The sequence below is a fragment of the Hyperolius riggenbachi genome, chromosome 10, assembly GCF_040937935.1.
Source record: "Hyperolius riggenbachi isolate aHypRig1 chromosome 10, aHypRig1.pri, whole genome shotgun sequence".
NCBI classification, from domain to species: Eukaryota; Metazoa; Chordata; class Amphibia; order Anura; family Hyperoliidae; genus Hyperolius; species Hyperolius riggenbachi.
Window position 1 is genome coordinate 155,768,317 of NC_090655.1, and position 20,375 is coordinate 155,788,691.

The following is a 20,375-nucleotide window of genomic DNA, read 5'->3' on the forward strand; positions in this document are numbered from 1 at the left end:
TAGGCTTTCTTAAAGGGCTGAACCTCTACACAACAAATTCTATTGAATTTCTTTAATGCATGAAAGAGTGGTGGAAATGACGCTTAATCAGATGTGTGCAGTGATATGCTAATGTATTCATTACAGTAATTTAACTTTGAAACTCCTGTGAAGCGAAGAGAGTTTGTGATGCTTTATTGATGCGCACAGGCAGAATTTCAAAAGTGTTACAGAAAAGTGGCCAATTCTTTTAATGAGGCACTGAGTTTAACTGTAATTCTGGAAATAAAGTTTTTCCTCTCCATTAAATACTTTATTTTTTTACATCAAATAACATTTTCTAAATAATCAATATAAATGACTGAATAAGGGCCAGCTACTATATTATAATTAAAATCAATATATGAGCCACTCTTGCGCAGAAGTCATGGCTGAGTGTGTGTCGGATTCAGAATGCTTTCTATAAAAGAATGCTATAGCACTGGAAAAATATATTGTACATAGAAAAGTACAGTATGCACTGTAATTGGTTCATACGGTTAGGAGGTGAAACGTGCAAGCATTAATTTTGATTGGACAATAATTAACTAATTTTACCACATCCACCTAGTATGAGGGTCAACAGATATTTAATACTATGAGCAGATGTGTAGGTGAATCCTCAAACTACATGGAGGTTGTAAATTTAAAGTGTGTAAAAGGCTTTAGGATCAGCCTTGGTGACATAAGTAAATGTAAACTTGAGATCATTTTCAGGTGCCATTTCAAGTGCAGGTGTTTTCCATTATCAACCCACCACTAGTGAGTAATGGGGATGGCTGGAAAACCATGACCAATTTTTATTATGTACTGTCACGGGTTTCAGCATCTTGATCTTAAATACAAATCCATGCAGTCAAAAGTCAGCGTTTTTTAACACCACATATGTCAAGGTTTAACATACATGTGGATCTGGGGGGAGGGGGGGGAGGATAAAGTCCCAATATGTAGACAAGATAAGGTAAAAAGACAGTGGGAGCCTAACATTATGGGAGGAGGAGAGGGGGATGGGGACAGTGTAAAGAGTAAGGAGGTTGGTAAAACTTCAAGTAGCCCATTTCATGTAAACAAAATTGGTAAATGTGGTGGTAAAAATATAAAGTACATGATAACCAATGCTAGGAGCCTTGCAAATAAAATAGATGAACTAGAGTTCATTCTGATTGACAAAGGCTATTACATTGTGGGAATAACCGAGACATGGATGGATGAAAGCCATAACTGGATAGCTAATTTAGAAGGATACAATGTGTTTAGGAAGGATCGAACAGGGAAAAAGGTGGAGGGGTTTGTCTCTTTGTTAAGAATTATTTTACAGCGGTCCTGAACGATGAGCTGGAGGAAGATTGTGAAGATGTGGAGTCCGTTTGGGTAAATATTCATGGTGGAAATAAAGGTTGCCAATTGCTTATTGGAGTATGCTACAGGCCACCACATATTCATGAAGCTGCAGAACTGCAATTACTACAGCAGATTGAAAAAGCTGCAAGTAAAAATGAGGTCATAGTTATGGGTGACTTCAACTTTCCAGACAGACTGGGGTATTGAGGTCACCCATTCTGGTAAAAGCAGCATATTTCTGGCATTACTACAGGACAATTACTTGACTCAAATGGTAATGGAACCAACTAGGGGAAATGCGCTACTCAATCTGATCATTTCTAATAGACTAGTTAATGTATCAAATGTGCAGATTCAAGAACATTTGGGAAATAGTGATCACAACATGATAATGTTTGATCTGGTGACTGATAGGCCGATGGGCAGCGGGACAACTAAAACTATGAATTTTAGAAAAGCAAAGTTCGATCAACTCAAGCAGGCACTAAGTCTGGTAAACTGGGATAATGTACTACAAGGGGAGGACACTGAAAATGTACTACAAGGGGAGGACAAGGAAAATGGCAAGCTTTTAAACTTATTCTCAATCAATATTTAAGTATGTATATCCCATATGGAAACAAAATGTCTAGGAATAAAAAAGGCCTCTATGGATGAATAGAAAGGTTAGAGATTAAATGAGGAGGAAAAAGAATGCCTATAAGGTCCTAAAACAGGAGGGGACCGAGGCTGCATTAAGCAATTATAAGGAGTGCAATAAAAATTGTAAAAAAAGAAATTAGGCTGACAAAGACTGAAGCCGAAAACCAAATCGCTAGGGATATTAAATCTAACCCAAAAAAGTTTTACAAGTACATCAACTCTAAAAGAAGAAAGGTTGACTGTATTGGACTCCTAAAGGATGAGGGTGGGAACTCAATGGTGGTTTACCAAGGTAAGGCAGAGTTATTAAATGCTTTCTTTGCTTCTGTCTTCACAAGGGAAACATCACTGTTGCAAATTACAGAGGCAAAAGAGTCTCAATCTTCCAACTGTAATATTGAATATTTAACGCAGGAATAAGTGAAGGCAAGACTAAATAAATTAAAAATAGACAAAGCACCTGGCCCGGATGGCATGCATCCTCGGGTCCTATGGGAATTCCCTTTATCCCAAAATCCCTTTATCTTATCTTTTGTGACTCTCTTTCAGCTGGCAGAGTCCCAGTGGATTGGCGTACAGCCCACTTTTTCCCATTATTTAAGAAGGGTAAAAAATCAGATCCAGGAAATTATAGACTTGTAAGCTTAATATCAGTTGTATGCAAACTATTTGAGGGGTTACTAAGATACTATACATGTCTTCATAGTAGAAAATAATCTTATTTCTCAGCATCAGCATGGGTTTATTAAAGGCAGGTCCTGTTTGACTAACATGCTAAGCTTTTATAAGGTAGTGAACGCTAATGTGGATATTGGGAATGCAAAGGCCTTCGACACTGTTCCCCACAAAAGTCTGGTGCAAAAGTTGAGGATGCAAGGACTGGGGAAGAGTCTGTGTGCATAGAGAGGGAACTGGCTAATGGACAGAAAACAAAGAGTAGTGGTCAATGGATAATACTCAAATGGGAGACCATTAGCAGTGGGGTCCCACAGGGGTCTGTACTGGGCCCAGTGCTCTTCAATTTATTTATTAATGACCTAGTAGATGCAGTAGTGAGCAATGTTGCTATTTTTGCAGATGATACTAAATTGTGCAGAATCATCAACTCTCAGGAAGATGGGGACAACAGGATCTGGATAGGATGGCTATATGGGCACATAAATGGCAGATGAAATTCAATGTTGAAAAATGTAAAGTCATGCATTTTGGTTGTACCAATGGTCTAGCACCATACAAAATAAATGGAATACAGTTGGGGACATCAAACTTGGAGAAGGACTTAGGAGTACCAATCGACAACAAGTTAAATAATCGTACTCAATGCCAAGCCGCTGCAGCTAAAGCTAACAAAATTTTGGGATGCATTAAAAGGGAAATAAAAACTCGAGATGCTAGCATACTATTGCCCCTGTTTAACTCTCTAGTAAGGCCACATCTGGAATATGGAATTCAGTTCTGGGCACCACATTACAGGAAAGATGATCTGCGGTCGATTTCCACCGACAGCGCACTCCAGGTGCGCTGAAGCAGATGGAAATCCCCACAATCACGGAAGAATTGTACCCAGTATGTACAGAGGGAAATTCCAATTAACAGGTGGAGCTGTGGAGTACAGAGGAGCAGGTTCTCTGTACAACCACAGATGTCAGATTGGAATTGCATGACTAGAATCTGAACAGCGCAAACAAAGAAGCAACTCAGAAGAAAGCAAGAACAGAGATAGACTATGTGAATGTCTGCCAATCTAGTCGCAACCCAGCGACGGTAGACATATCACATCAGAACAGACTAGAGAAGGAAAACTAATCGCAAGAGAGGCGATGGCCATCAGCAACACAAGACTGAGTAAAGACAGAGCGTAAACTGAGTAAGGAAGACATAGCAAATCACCACAATCAGAACGCCAATGAAAATAACAAACGAACTAGCTACACGCGGTCACCATACGTTAAGCGCAATAGCGACAAAGCGCGTTCACAATATGGCCACCACACGTTAAGCGCAACAGTGGCAAAACGTACCAACCCTGACTAACGAATGAACACGGAGAAAGAAAACAAACAGATAACGCGAACGTTTGCTAATCGGTTGCCTCACACCAGACAACAGCAAGCGCTCGTTTCAGACAAGACAGATGGAAGGAGTAACTAGTAGCAACCGCAGCTAAGGTTATACTCCAAGGGTCAGACAAGAAAGATCCATCGCCTCTAACGCTAGGGCGAATGCGATCTAAGAACAGGACAGAACGATTCACTGGCAGCCACCGCTGGGAAGCAATAGTACAATCGCACAGATAAGACAGAATAGGCAGTACAAATTAAACACAAACCTGACTGCACTAAATAGGAATGCAAGGAGCACTCCCCAATAATTAACTACACTAGAATGTAGTAACAAGATGCTGAGACTAAGGTAAGTTTCCCTACAGAGGAACTATGTCGAGCAAGGAATTCTGGGAGGAAATTACATTTATACTAGAAACCTTCAAAGGAAGCAGATAAGCAATTTGCATGACAAGAGGATGCAAATCAGTCAGCCTTTCAAACTGACAGAAAGGTCTCTTTTCCCTGGACTGCACTATGCAAACTGCATAGGAAGCAACACAGTTCAGAGAATTAAGACCAACAGAGCAGATTCTGACAGGATCTAATTAACATGTATAAATACATCAGAGGGCAATATAAAAGCTTGGCGGATGAGCTTTTTGTCCCTAGGTCTTCTCTAAGGAATAGAGGACATGATTTGCGCATGGAGGAAAAACATTTTAGCCATTTATTTAGGAAAGGGCTCTTTACAGTAAGAGTGATTAAGATGTGGAATTCATTGCCACCGGAAGTAGTTATGGCAAACTCTATACCTGCATTTAAAGGTGGGTTTAGATGCTTTTCTTGCGTTGAAAGACATCCATGGCTACAATTACTAGGTAATGTCTAACGATGTTGATCCAGGGATTTTATCTGATTGCCATCTGGAGTCGGGAAGGAATTTTTTTTCCCTTTTGGGGCTAATTGGACTATGCCTTGTAAGGGTTTTTCACCTTCCTCTGGATAACAGGGATATGTGAGGGAGTAGGCTGATGTTGGTGTCAGAGGCGTAGCTAGGATTTTCAGCGCCCGGGGACAAAGACTATTAATGCGCCCCCCCAAAGGTAAGGTTGCGGCGCACGCAGCGCGCCGCGCCAAAAAGGGGCGTGGTCACATAATAAATGTGGGCGTGGTTATGGGTGGAGCCAAATGTATATGGAGGTTAGCAGGCTCACGCTCACCCACCCTCCCTCAGTATGTACCTTCCAGCATGTTCCAAGACAAATTCAGCAATCATGAGCCCCCCCCCCCCATCAAGACAAATTCAGCAATCATGAGGCCCCCAACATAACCAACTCAGCAATCATGAGGCCCCCAACAAGACAAATTTAGCAATCATGAGGCCCCCAACAAGACAAATTCAGCGATCTTGAGGCCCCCAACAAATCATGATGCCCCCAACAAGACAAATTCAGTAACCATGAGGCCCCCAAAAAGACAAATTCAGCAGTCATGAGTCACATAAATAGACAGCATTTCACATAAATAGGTAGAATGCCCCCTTAATATGGTAGACACCTCTCACCTGGCAGCAGTTCTCCAAAATACACTCAATCTGACGTGGTTCCCCAAAAATAGGTAGCCCCAGGTCTATAGTTGTCCCCAGAATAGGTGGCCAGCAGTATAGATGTCCCCAGAACAGGTAGCCAGGGGTAGAGATGTCCACAGAACAGTTAGCCAGGGGTATATGTGCCCAGTATATGTAGCCAGAGGTATATGTGCCCACTATATGTAGCCAGTGGTATATATGCCCAGTATATGTAGCCAGGAGAATAATATGTGCCCAGTATATATAGTCAGGCATATATGTGCCCAGTATATGTAGCCAGGGGTATATATGCCCAGTATATGTAGCCAGGGGTATATATGCCCAGTATATGTAGCCAGGGGTATATATGCCCAGTATATGTAGCCAGGGGTATATATGCCCAGTATATGTAGCCAGGGGGTATATATGCCCAGTCCACGTAGCCAGGGGGTATATATGCCCAGTATATGTAGCCAGGGGTATATATGCCCAATATATGAAGGCAGGGGGTATATATGCCCAGTATATATAGGCAGGGGTATATATGCCCAGTATATGTAGCCAGGGGTATATATGCCAAGTATATGTAGCCAGGGGGTATATATGCCCAGTATATGTAGCCAGGGGTATATATGCCCAGTATATGTAGTCAGGGGGTATATATGCTCAGTCCACGTAGCCAGGGGGTATATATGCCCAGTATATGTAGCCAGGGGTATATATGCCCAGTATATGTAGCCAGGGGTATATATGCCCAGTATATGTAGCCAGGGGTATATGTGCCCAGAGTAGGTAGCCAGGGGTATATGTGCCCAGAGTAGGTAGCCAGGGGTATATGTGCCCAGAGTAGGTAGCCAGGGGTATATGTGCCCAGAGTAGGTAGCCAGGGGTATAGGTGCCCAGAGTAGGTAGCCAGGGGTATAGGTGCCCAGGGTAGGTAGCCAGGGGTATATGCCCAGTATATGTAGTTAGGGGTATATGTGCCCAATATATGTAGGCAGGGGTATATGTGCCCAGAGTAGGTAGCCAGGGGTATATGTGCCCAGAGTAGGTAGCCAGGGGTATATGCCCAGTATATGTAGTTAGGGGTATATGTGCCCATTATATGTAGGCAGGGGTATATGTGCCCAGAGTAGGTAGCCAGGGTTATATGTGGCCAGAGTAGGTAGCCAGGGGTATATGCCCAGTATATGTAGTTAGGGGTATATGTGCCCAATATATGTAGGCAGGGGTATATGTGCCCAGAGTAGGTAGCCAGGGGTATATGTGCCCAGAGTAGGTCGCCAGGGGTATATGTGCCCAGAGTAGGTAGCCAGTAGCCAGGGGTATATGTGCCCAGAGTAGGTAGCCAGAGGTATAGGTGCCCAGAGTAGGTAGCCAGGTGTCCCCCTCCCCAGCAGGAGGGGAGCAGCGCAGAGAAGAGCTGCTCTCTCTCTCCCTCGCTGTCCCCTCCAATGTCTGTCCGGTGTCTGGCAGCGGCGGGCGGAACTTACCTCCGTCTCGTCGCAGCGCCAGATGGATCTGCCGCTACTCTGGTCTGGTCCAGACCAGAGCAGCGGCTGCGCACCCGAACTTCCGGCCGGTGTTCCGACGCGGCGCTGGAGCGTGACGGAGGTGAGTTCCGCCCGCCGCTGCCAGCCACCGGACAGACATTGGAGGGGACAGCGAGGGAGAGAGAGAGCACCTAAGGTGAGGGAAGGAGGGGGGAGATAGCCCCCCTTCCCCACCGTCCGCACAGCTCTCTCTCTTCTCTGCGCTGCTCCCCTCAGCCTCAGCCCCGCAACAACAAAAAAACCTGAAGCTCAGCTGGGCGCCCTTGGGGACCCGGCGCCCCGGGGCACTTGTCCTACCCCGACCCCCCCTAGCTCCGCGCCTGGTTGGTGTTGTACTTTTTTCTCTGGTTGAACTCGATGGATGGATGTCTTTTTTCAACCCAAATAACTATGGTGTTTAGAGGTGTCGCGAACATCAAATTTTGTGCTAACTGGACGAACAACCATACACTTCAATAGGCAGGCAAATTTTAAAACCTAGAGGGACTCTTTCTTTGATGTATTCAGGTTTAAATCCCTAAAGGGTACAAATCACAGTACATTCCTACATTTGAGGAATAAAGTGCTGCTTTAAAAATGTCCGTAGTGTGTATATGTGGTGGTTGTGCAAGGGTTATGTCCGCTTCACATTGACAGACCAAACACCGTGTTTACCGAGATTGAGTGCTAATAGGTCTGTTAGGTGTGTGGTGCTGCATGTGCGCTCAACTGAACAGACCAGAGTGGGTGTGTAGCACAGGCCATGACAGGAACTTTTTTTTTTCCATCATAAATTGTTTTATTGATTTTTAAAACAAGATACATCAAAATATTCATCAAAACATTCATCAAAACATAGCTTGAATAATGAAAGCTTCATACATCACATAAAATTAGAAGTCAAGTTACTTGAGAATTGTACCAAATATTAAGGAATATATATATAAGCTGTGAATTACACCATAACTAATGCTCCATTTGAACTGAACTTTCAGCTGGTATTTACATAACCTATGACAGGAACTTAAAAAAACAAAACAAAAAAAAACAAACTGTATGATGGAACCAGTGTGCAACCTAATTAATTTTTTTTTATTTTGGCTCATTTGTGAACTCCTCCATGCTAGCTAGTTACGAGACCATGCAGCCACACGAGATTGAGCGCTGCCAGGTCTGGAATGTGACACTGTCAGTAACACTGTCAAGAGATGCGATGACTTCGCTCTGACCATGTATGTATAGGTTTTGTAAATTAACCCCCCCCCCCCCTCCCAAGCCAAAAAAAAAACATTTTTGCAAACACTGTAGCAGAGGCCAGACAATGTCATGTCCTACACATTTTACCCCAAAAATTGAAAGTTTTTTTTTTTTTTAAAGAAAATGAATGTTTGTGTCATTCCTAGTGAGTGTCACTAACAAGCGAGGTGGTGAATTGGCTCTGCACAGGTATGTGCGGGTTTACACATACAAATTTTATTTTAAGGATACCCGGAACTGACATATGTCATGATGAGTATGTACAGTGCCTAGCACACAACTATGCTGTGTTCCTATTTTTCTTTCTCTGCCTGAAAGATTTAAATATCAGGTATGTAAGTGGCTGACTCAGTCCCGACTCAGACAGGAAGGGACTACAGCGTGACCCTCACTGATAAGAAAATTCCCCTTTTTATCTTTTTCTTGCTCTCAGAAGCCATTTTCTGCTAGGAAAAGTGTTTTATAGATGGAATGGTTCAACACATACAATCAGGTACAGCATAGTACATAGTAAGCACATACATATCTATATATAGCACATGACTCTAGTGAAGAACGCGTGGGGAGGTTTGGAGTGCTATGTGAGGGGAGCAGCCACATCTACCGGCGGCGCTAGCTCTGCAGCATTTCCAGATGCCCCCGCACAGTGTAGTGGAAAACGAAGGTGGATAGAGACAGAATAGTTAAAAGAGAGAGAGAGAGAGAGTGAGGGAGAGAGAGAGAGAGAGAGACAAGCAAGAGGAGAGAGAGAGGCAGAGAGTCCCTCTAGGGTTGAAGATTGAAACACCCCTGCGTACAGACAGATAAACAGTCCGAACCCTTGTGCGCCCAGCTGACCTGTGGGGACCACTGATGGGGAGGGGGGGGGGCACGCTTAGCATAGCTCTGGCTCCCCCCGATCTGAGTCGGGCAGGTCCAAAAATCCATTAGGATGGTGGTTGCAGTGAGCTGAAGCACACAGAGCCAGGTCTGGTGGAGAAAGAATCAAGCCCTACAGGGCCCATGGGGATCTAGGGCTGCTGTGTGTAGCGGCTGCGGCCATGACTCTCAGTGGCCATGAGGGAGCAGCACAGGAGCAGGGAAGGCAGCAGTTGAAGAACAAAAGGATCCTCCGGCCTTGGTGGATGAGGCCTGCCATGGCGTGTCCCACATGCAGTGAGAGGCTTGGAGCAGCAGCAGAGGACCAGCTGTGACTTCCCTCTGTGCGGCGACCTGGCTCCTGCTGGCTGTGAGCGGTGGGGGTGGGAGAACAGCTGTGCGTTCCCTCTTTGCGGCGTCCGGGTCTCCATGGTGGCGGCTTCAGGCCGCTGTGAGCGGTGGCAGGGGAATGGCTGTGGACTCCTCCGTGTGACGTCCTGGTTTTCTACTGCGACTGTTTGGTATCGGCGCAGGTGGTGGCGCTGGTGGTCTGGAGGCAGCGGGGGCAGATCAGCAGGGCTCCGTGATGCCTTTCCATGCCTGCGCAGTGCACGTGGGCCCCGAACAGCTGTTCCTCACGCCGACCTGCAGACTGCGATCCGTGGCTGGTGCGGAGCAGGACCAGCAGTGCCCATGTCCTCCGCCTCCTACCTCAGCAAGAAGTGGAGCTCAGAGGTGAGTGGAGGCAGAGATTAACTAAAAAAGCAAAAAAGGCCAGAGCCCTGTGGCCGAGGCGTTCGAGTCCGGCGCCATCTTGATTGTTAAAACACAGCATATTTATTTATGTGCCAGTCACTGTACATACCCATGTCTATCTCATGTCACGTCAGTTCGGCCATCCTTTAACCACTTAAGGACTGCAGTCATAAAACCCCTTAAGGACCAGAGCCTTTTTTTCCATTCAGACCACTGCAGCTTTAACGGTTTATTGCTCGGTCATACAACCTACCACCTAAATGAATTTTACCTCCTTTTCTTGTCCCTAATACAGCTTTTTTTTGGTGCTATTTCATTGCTGCTGCGATTCTTAGTTTTATCTATAGTCATCAAAAAAAGACATGAATTTTGTCAAAAAAATGATTTTTTTTAACTTTCTGTGATAAAATGTGTCAAATAAAGTAACATTTCTGTATACATTTTTGTCCAAATTTATTGTGCTACATGACTTTGATAAAAAAAAAACCCATTCAGTGTATATTTATTGGTTTGGGTAAAAGTTATAGCGTTTACAAACTATGGTGCCAAAAGTGAATTTTCCTATTTTGAAGCATCTCTGACTTTTCTGAGCACCGGTCAGGTTTCATGAAGTGCTAAAATTCCAGGATAGTATAAATACCCCCCAAATGACCCCATTTTAGAAAGAAGACATCCCAAAGTATTCACCAATAGGAATGGTGAGTTCAAAGAAGATTTTACTTGTTTGTCACAAGTTAGTGGAAAATGACACTGTGACAAAAAAAGAATTAAAAAAATTTCCATGTCTGCTAACTTGTGACAAAAAAAAAAAAAATTGAAATCTGCCACGGACTCACCATGCCCCTCTCTGAATACTTTGGGATGTCTACTTTCCAAAATGGGGTCATTTGTGGGGTGTATTTACTGTCCTGGCATTTTGGGGGTGCTAAATTGTAAGCACCCCTGTAAAGCCTAAAGGTTGTCATAGGACTTTGGGCCCCTTAGCGCACCTAGGCTGCAAAAAAGTGTCACACGTGGTATCGCCATGGGAGAAAGATCTCTGTAAATGAGATTTTTTTTTTTACACACAATTGTCCATTTACAGAGATATTTCTCCCACCCAGCATAGGTATGTGTAAAAATACACTCCAAAACACATTATACTACTATACTACCGAGTACAGCGATACCACATGTGTGGCACTTTTTTGCACCCTAACTGCGCTAAGGGGCCCAAAGTCCAATGAGCACCTTTATGATTTCACAGGTCATTTTGAGAAATTTGGTTTCAAGACTACTTCTTTACGGTTTAGGGCCCCTAAAATGCCAGGGCAGTATAGGAACCCCACAAATGACAAAAAATAAAATCTTCTATGTACTCACCATACTCCTAACTGAATACCTTGGGGTGTCTGCTTTATAAAATGGGGTCATTTGTGGGGTTCCTATTCTGCCCTGGCATTTTAGGGGCCCTAAACCGTGAGGAGTAGTCTTGAAACCATAAGTCTCAAAATGACCTGTGAAATCCTAAAGGTACCCATTGGACGTTGGGCCCCTTAGCGCACCTAGGCTGCAAAAAAGTGTCACACACATGTGGTATCGGCGTACTCATGAGAAATAGTATAATGTGTTTTGGGGTGTATTTTTACACATACCCATGCTGAGTGGGAGAAATATCTCTGTAAATGGACAATTGTGTGTAAAAAAATAAAAAAAATGTCATTTACAGAGATATTTCTCCCACCCAACATGGGTATGTGTAAAAATACACCCCAAAACACATTATACTACTTCTCCCGAGTACAGCGATACCACGTGTGGCACTTTTTTTGCAGCCTAGGTGCGCTAAGGGGCCCAATGTCCTATTCACAGGTCATTTTCAGGCATTTGGTTTCTAGACTACTCCTCACGGTTTAGGGCCCCTAGAATGCCAGGGCATTATAGGAACCCCACAAGTGACCTCATTTTAGAAAGAAGACATCCCAAGATATTCTGTTAGGTGTATGGTGAGTTCATAGAAGATTTTATTTTTGTCACAAGTTAGTGGAAAATGACACTTTGTGAAAAAAAAAAAATATAAAAATCAATTTCTGCTATCTTTTGACAAAAAATAAAATCTTCTATGAACTCATCATACACCTAACGGAATACCTTGGGGAGTCTTCTTTCTAAAATGGGGTCACTTGTGGGGTTCTTATACGGCCCTGGCATTTTAGGGGCCCAAAACCGTGATGAGTAGTCTAAAAACCAAATGCCTCAAAATGACTGCTCAGGGGTATAAGCATCTTCAAATTTTGATGACGGATAGTCTGAGTGGCCGAATTTTGTGGAACCAGTCATAAGCACAGTGGCCTCTTAGATGACAGGTTGTATTGGCACTGAAGTGCAGGAAGCGCAGGATGTTCTCAAATCGTGACCTGAACATGGCAGCAGAGAACATGGGCATGTGATGTATTAGGTGCGTAGACCAATAAGACCGCAATACATTCTTTTTGACTAGACCTACGTTAAGGAGAAGGCCCAAAAAAATGTTACGTTCGGAATCTTGGAGTGGCTTCCACTGAAAAGATTGGGCATAGTAACTTCTTGGATTGGCGGTTGCGTATTGTGTGGCGTAACGGTTGGTCTCTCCACAATTAAGTCGTACCAGCAGTGATCAGAAAAAAAAAATTTTGTCACTGCGGTGGGGCGGGTGAGGGTTTGGCCGGGTGATCAGAAGCCCGCAGGGGGACAGATTAGGGCCTGATCTGATGGATAGGAGTGCTAGGGGGTGACAGGTGGTGACAGGAGGTGATTGATGGGTGTCTCAGTGGGTGATCAGAGGGGAGAATAGATACAATCAATTCACTGGGGAGGTGATCGGAAGGGGGTCTGAGGGGGATCTGAGGGTTTTGGCTGAGTGATCAGGAGCCCACACAGGGCAAATTAGGGCCTGATTTGATGGGTAGGTGTGCTAGGGGGTGACAGGAGGTGATTGATGGGTGTCTCAGGGTATGAATAGAGGGGGAAATAGATACAAGCAATGCACTGGGGAGATGATCGGGGGTATCTGAGAGCGATCTGAGGGTGTGGGCCGGTCATTGGGTGCCCGCAAGGGGCAAATGAGGGTCTGATCTGATGGGTATGATGGGTAGCAGTGACAGGTGGTGAAAGGGGGTGATTGATGGGGGATTAGAGGGGAGAACAGATGTAAATAATGCACTGGGGAGGTGATCAGAAGGGTCTGGGGGGCTATCTCAGGGTGTGGGCGGGTGATTGGGTGCCCGAAAGGGGCAGATTAGGGTCTAATCTGATGGGTAGCAGTGACGGGTGGTGACAGGGGGTGACGGGGTGATTGATAGGTGATCAGTAGTTGATTACAAGGGAGAATATATGAAAGCAATGCACTGGCGAGTTGATCAGAGCGGGTCTGGGGGGCTATCTGAGGGTGTGGGCGGTTGATTGGGTGCCCACAAGGGGCAGATTAGGGTCTAATCTGATGGGTAGCAGTGACGGGTGGTGACAGGAAGTGACGGGGTGATTGATAGGTGATCAGTTGGTGAATACAAGGGAGAATATATGAAAGCAATGCACTGGCGAGTTGATCAGAGCGGGTCTGGGGGGCTATTTAAGGGTGTGGCGGGTGATTGGGTGCGTGCAAGGGGCAGATTAGGGTCTGATCTGATGGGTAACAGTGACAGGTGGTGATAGGGTGTGATTGATGGGTGATTGATGGGTAATTAGTGGGTGTTTAGAGGAGAGAACAGATGTAAACAATGCACTTGGGAGGTGATCTGACGGCGGTTCTGCGGGCGATCTGAGGGTGTGAGTGGGTGATCAGACGCCCGCAAGGGGCAGGTTAGGGTCTGATCTGATGTGTAGCAGTGACAGGGGGTGATTGACAGGTGATTGACAGGTGATTATAGGGGAGGATAGATGTATACAGTACACAGGGGGGGTCTGGGGGGGGGGGTCTGGGGAGGATCTGAGGGTGTGGGGGTGATCAGGAGCACCCAGGGGGCAGTTAAGGGCTTAATCTAAAAAAAAGCGTTGACAGATAGTGACAGGGAGTGATTGATGGGTGATTAGGGGGGTGATTGGGTGCCAACAGGTGTCTGAGGGGGTGGGCAGGGGCGGGTCTGAGGAGTGCTGTGGGCGATCAGAGGGCAGGGGGGGGGCAGATCAGTGTGTTTGGGTGCAGACTAGGGTGGCTGCAGCCTGCCAGGGCAGGAGGCAGTCTGTATAATATGCTTTGTATACATTACAAAGCGTATTATACGCTTTCATTGCGACAGATCGGGGGTTAACAACCCGCTGGCGCTTCCGAACGGCCGGTGGGTTGACGTTGCGGGTGGGCGGAGCCTACTGCCAGCGGATGCCGGCCCGAAAGAGACCCAGGGCCCGACGCCAATGTGCGTTACGTGGTCCTGGGCATGCCACTTTGCCGCCACCAATATACAGTGGGCGGTCGGCAAGTGGTTAAGAAAAAAAAAAATATTAAAAAATGGAATCGTTATTTAGAAAGAAAAATGTTTTAGTGTGTGCACTGGGATGTGGAATAGGCCCTGGGGAGCTGGGGGTGTGCATTTGTAGTAGAGGAGGGTGCAGCAGCAGCAGAGAAGGTCTCCGCCGAGGACGATAGCAAAGAATATGATGGAGGAGGAGTAGGAGGAGGAGAGGAGATGGCAGCAGGCCTGCCTGCCTGCCATTCATGGCGGTGTCACTGACTCCAATGCAGAGCCACGCAGTGGAGGCTTGCCAGTGGTGGTCAGCAGGTAGCAGTCTGGCAGCAGGCCTGCCTACCAGTTGTGGTGGTGTCACCAACTCCAGTGCAGAACCCTACAGTGGAGACTTGCCAGCGGTCAGCAGGTTTACCCAATGTGCGGTATAGGGAATATGCTTTGCAGACCAGGTAATAGGGTTACTGTTAGAATTTAAGTATGATATGCTTGAATTCGTAGGCCTCAGTTACTTTAACTGAGTTTATTTAAAAGACTTGATTTGCAGAGAGTCTCCCTTTAAGGAGCATTTCTAGAAGCCCTGTGGAACAGGGTCCAGTGTCTCACCCAAGGCCAGAGTGCTTATCAGTCCACGACGAGCAGACATCCAGGCAGCCTTTACTGTAAACATCTAGCGTTTTCATATTTCTAAATTATATTACTAAAGGTAAACAATAGCCAGGGAATATTTTCCCTCATTTCTGGGTAATAAGGGAGGAAATGCCATATTTGGCTTGTCCCCTCGGAGCAGGCGCAGATAGGCTCCTCCATCACATTAGCAGCCAATTGCATGCAATGGGTACTAGATCATCCGTGCGGGATGATGTCACATTTAACTCTTTAGAGGTTAGTATAAGAATAGTCAACATGGGCTCCCGAGGGCACTTCTCTCTACTTCTGCTGACTTCCTTCTTGTAACTTTCCATAACTGTATGCTGTATATATGACTAAGTGCAGCTAGCAACTAGCATAGATGTAACAAAGAGAAAGCTGCCTGGTCTATTCACTAGGGATAGATCAAGTCTGCATGGAACACATAATATTCTACAGACAGTTAGCTTCGCCACGAGGGAGGTAACATGTAACGAAGATATAAGATTGCTGATGAACACATCTGTATATTTGTTTTACAAATAAACTCTTGAACCTTTGACAACGTCTAAGTAGAGATGGCCCAAACCTTCGCAAACTTCCGCAAAAGTTCGGTTTGCGCGAACTTTCGCGAACCGCAATAGACTTCAATGGGGAGGCAAATTTTAAAAACTAGAAACACATATGTTGGCCACAAAAGTGATGGAAAAGATGTGTCAAGGGGTCTAACATCTGAGTTTTTGCATGGATGAGTGGGATAGACGCCAAAAGTCCCGGGGAGAAATATGGATTTGACTCAAAGCAGTGTTTTAAGGGCAGAAATCACATGGAATGCTAAACTGCAGGCCTAATGGCCCATACTCACGGCAACTTTTTTGGCCTGTCGCCAGCACACGTGAGCATGTGCGCGACAGGCCGGCGACAGCTCGTCGCCAGGTCCCTCCGCATACACACGGCGGAGGGACCTGGTAACTGATGCGGCGGAAGCTGTCGCTGTTGCTCCTCCCCCCGCCGGAAGCCCAATGTATTCCTTTCTTGTTGCTGTCGCTAGTCCGCGTACTCACGCGGACTAGCGACAGTTGCGGCGGAGTTGCAACTGTCACCAGGCGATTGAGCGGTTCAATCGCCTGGCGACATCAGCGACGAGCGACAGTTCGGGGCGGGGTGCGCGCCCGTGCAACGCCGCATACTCACGGGCGACCTGTCGCCGCAACAGGCGCGCACCGCGTGAGTATGGGCCTTAAAACATGTTGCATGTGTATACATCAATCAGGGAGTGTAATTAAGAGTACTGCTTCACACTGACACACCAAAATCAATGTGTACAGCGGTTTGTGTAGTGACTGCCGTGCTGGACTCGTGCGCACCATGGCCAGATTGCAGGCCGTGGCGGTTTTCATGCCCATATGGTCGCCGGGCTGTGGTAGCTCAATGATAGAACAACAGTGACTGGCCAGCTGATCGAATTTGGTCTGTCCACAATGAAGCAATGACCTTATTATCTTTGGGTGTGACCCCCCCCCCCCTCCGAGACACTCATATAGCCGGCGGTCATTGCTTCATTGTGATAGGCAAGCACCTTCACCGCAGCAAGGTAACTATCATGAAGGGGAATTGGCACATGTACATGCCTTTTGTTTTGTTGTTGCAGCTACAGTGCAGCCAGAAAAATTAGGCAGGCATGTACACGCACCAGAAAAAATTATTATAGCGGCCCCAGCGGCCTTAAAGGGGAACTGAAGTGAGACGTATACGGAGGCTGCCATATTTATTTCCTTTTAAACAATACCAGTTGCCTGGCAGCCCTGCTGGTCTATTTCGCTACAGTAGTGTCTTAACACCAGAAACAAGCATGCAGCTAGTCTTGTCAGATCTGACAATAATGTCAGAAACACCTGATCTGCTGCATGCTTGTTCAGGGGCTATGGCTAAAAGTATTAGAGGCAGAGGATCAGCAGAAGAGCCATGCAACTGGTATTGCTTAGATGGAAATAAATATGGCAGCCTCCATATCCCTCTTGCTTCAGTTGTCCTTTAAAAATTAAGGAATCCGCCTGGTGTCCTGGACCCTGTTGGTGGTGGTGGAGAAGGCAGTCAAGCAGCCTGCAGGCAGAGATGCTGTGTGTGGGGACTGACTTAGGGCCTTTAGAGGGAGGAAGTAAATCTGCTCCAAGAAGTTTCAGCATGTAGTGCTGGTGGTATAATGGTGTGGATAGCAGCCTACTATGCGGTAGGCCTGGGTTCTAAGCAAGCTCATTTTTCTCTTGGCTATATCATAATGGTACATGCTAGGCTGGCTTCAGCATGTAGCATTGTAGTGTGTTGTGTTGATGGTATAATGGTTAGGATAGCAGCCTACCACGCAGTAGGCCTGGGTTCGATTCCTGGCCAATGTATGCGAGTTGGCTTTTGACATCCTACAGATCCCTAAGCAAGCTCAATTTTCTCTTGAATATATCATAATGGTACATGCTAGGCTGGCTTCAGCATTTAGTGTTGGTGGTGGTATGGTGGTGAAGAGAGCTGCCTACCAAGCACTAGACCTGGGTTTGATTCCCGGCCAAGGTATGTAGGCTGGTTTTTGAAATCCTACAATTCCCTGGAGGAAGGGAGGAGAAAAAGGACTAAGGGAACAGTCAATATGTTCTATTGGCTACCATTTAGCATAAATAAGGTTCCATTTGTGATTATTTTAATTTTTCCGCCAGAATCCGGATTTCCGCGGAATTTCGCAAAAATCCGGCGGAATTTTCATAGCGACGGAATTCAGTGCTGGCGGAATACGCGAATTCTGGCGGAACGGAATTTGCTCTTTCCGATCATCCCTAGCCCCTACATTTTGGAACTCCTTACCGCAACAGATCAGGACAGCTCTATCCCTGGACGTGTTTAAATTCAGACTGAAAACCCACCTGTTCAGTTTGGCATTTGCAGAAATATAACATTTGTTGTGTGACTACTTAATCCTACTACCAATTACTGATTCTGAGAGAGCCTAAGCGCTTTGAGTCCTATGGGAGAAAAGCGCTATAGAAAGGTTATTGTATTGTATTATTGTACACCATCATCATCACCCTCACACCTTACGTCCATGTGTGTACTGATGGCTGACTAAGGCTAGTGTTGGGCGAACAGTGTTCGCCACTGTTCGGGTTCTGCAGAACATCACCCTGTTCGGGTGATGTTCGAGTTCGGCCGAACACCTGACGGTGCTCGGCCAAACCGTTCGGCCATATGGCCGAACTAAGAGCGCATGGCCGAACGTTCCCCGAACGTTCGGCTAGCGCTGTGATTGGCCGAACGGGTCACGTGGTTCGGACCCGAACGCGCTCTGATTGGCCGAACGGTCACGTGGTTCGGGTAAATAAATACCCGAACCACGTCATATCTCCGCCATTTGTCTGTGGGTTTAGCTTTGGGTAGGCAGGCAGGGTAGTTCGCGCTCCAGCCACGCTAGCCAGGGTCCCCCCTGTCATTGTGTCACTGCTGGGAACAGTAGTACACCGCTTGCTCAGCCACACTATATAGCATTCTGTTTACTGCCACTCTGTGTACCTCGCTCAGCCACACTATATAGCATTCTGTTTACTGCCACTCTGTGTCTGCTGGGAATAGTAGTACACCGCTTGCTCAGCCACACTATATAGCATTCTGTTTACTGCCACTCTGTGTACCTCGCTCAGCCACACTATATAGCATTCTGTTTACTGCCACTCTGTGTCTGCTGGGAATAGTGGTACACCGCTCGCTCAGCCACACTATATAGCATTCTGTTCACTGTTCTGTGTCTGCTTGGAATAGTGGTACACCGCTCGCTCAGCCACACTATATAGCATTCTGTTTACTGTTCTGTGTCTGCTGGGAATAGTGGTACACCGCTCGCTCAGCCACACTATATAGCATTCTGTTTACTGTTCTGTGTCTGCTGGGAATAGTGGTACACCGCTCGCTCAGCCACACTATATAGCATTCTGTGCACTGTTCTGTGTCTGCTGGGAATAGTGGTACACCGCTCGCTCAGCCACACTATATAGCATTCTGTTCACTGTTCTGTGTCTGCTGGGAATAGTGGTACACCGCTCGCTCAGCCACACTATATAGCATTCTGTTTACTGTTCTGTGTCTGCTGGGAATAGTGGTACACCGCTCGCTCATCCACACTATATAGCATTCTGTTCACTGTTCTGTGTCTGCTGGGAATAGTGGTACACCGCCCGCTCAGCCACACTATATAGCATTCTGTTCACTGTTCTGTGTCTGCTGGGAATAGTGGTACACCGCTCGCTCAGCCACACTATATAGCATTCTGTTCACTGTTCTGTGTCTGCTGGGAACAGTAGTACACCGCTCGCTCAGCCAGAGTATATAGCATTGTGTTTACTGCCACTCTGTGTACACCGCTCAGCCAGACTATATACCATTGTTTACTGACACTCTGTGTACACCGCTCAGCCAGACTATATACCATTGTTTACTGCCACTCTGATTCTGCTGGGAACAGTAGTACACCGCTCGCTCAGCCAGACTATATAGCATTGTGTTTACTGCCACTCTGTGTACACCGCTCAGCCAGACTATATACCATTGTTTACTGACACTCTGTGTACACCGCTCAGCCAGACTATATACCATTGTTTACTGAAACTCTGTGTACACCGCTCAGCCAGACTATATACCATTGTTTACTGCCACTCTGATTCTGCTGGGAACAGTAGTACACCGCTCGCTCAGCCAGACTATATACCATTGTTTACTGACACTATATAGCAGACTATATAGCATTGTGTGTACACCGCTCAGCCAGACTATATACCATTGTTTACTGACACTCTGTGTACACCGCTCAGCCAGACTATATACCATTGTTTACTGCCACTCTGATTCTGCTGGGAACAGTAGTACACCGCTCGCTCAGCCAGACTATATACCATTGTTTACTGACACTCTGTGTACACCGCTCAGCCAGACTATATACCATTGTTTACTGCCACTCTGATTCTGCTGGGAACAGTAGTACACCGCTCGCTCAGCCAGACTATATACCATTGTTTACTGACACTATATAGCAGACTATATAGCATTGTGTGTACACCGCTCAGCCAGACTATATACCATTGTTTACTGACACTCTGTGTACACCGCTCAGCCAGACTATATACCATTGTTTACTGCCACTCTGATTCTGCTGGGAACAGTAGTACACCGCTCGCTCAGCCAGACTATATACCATTGTTTACTGACACTCTGTGTACACCGCTCAGCCAGACTATATACCATTGTTTACTGCCACTCTGATTCTGCTGGGAACAGT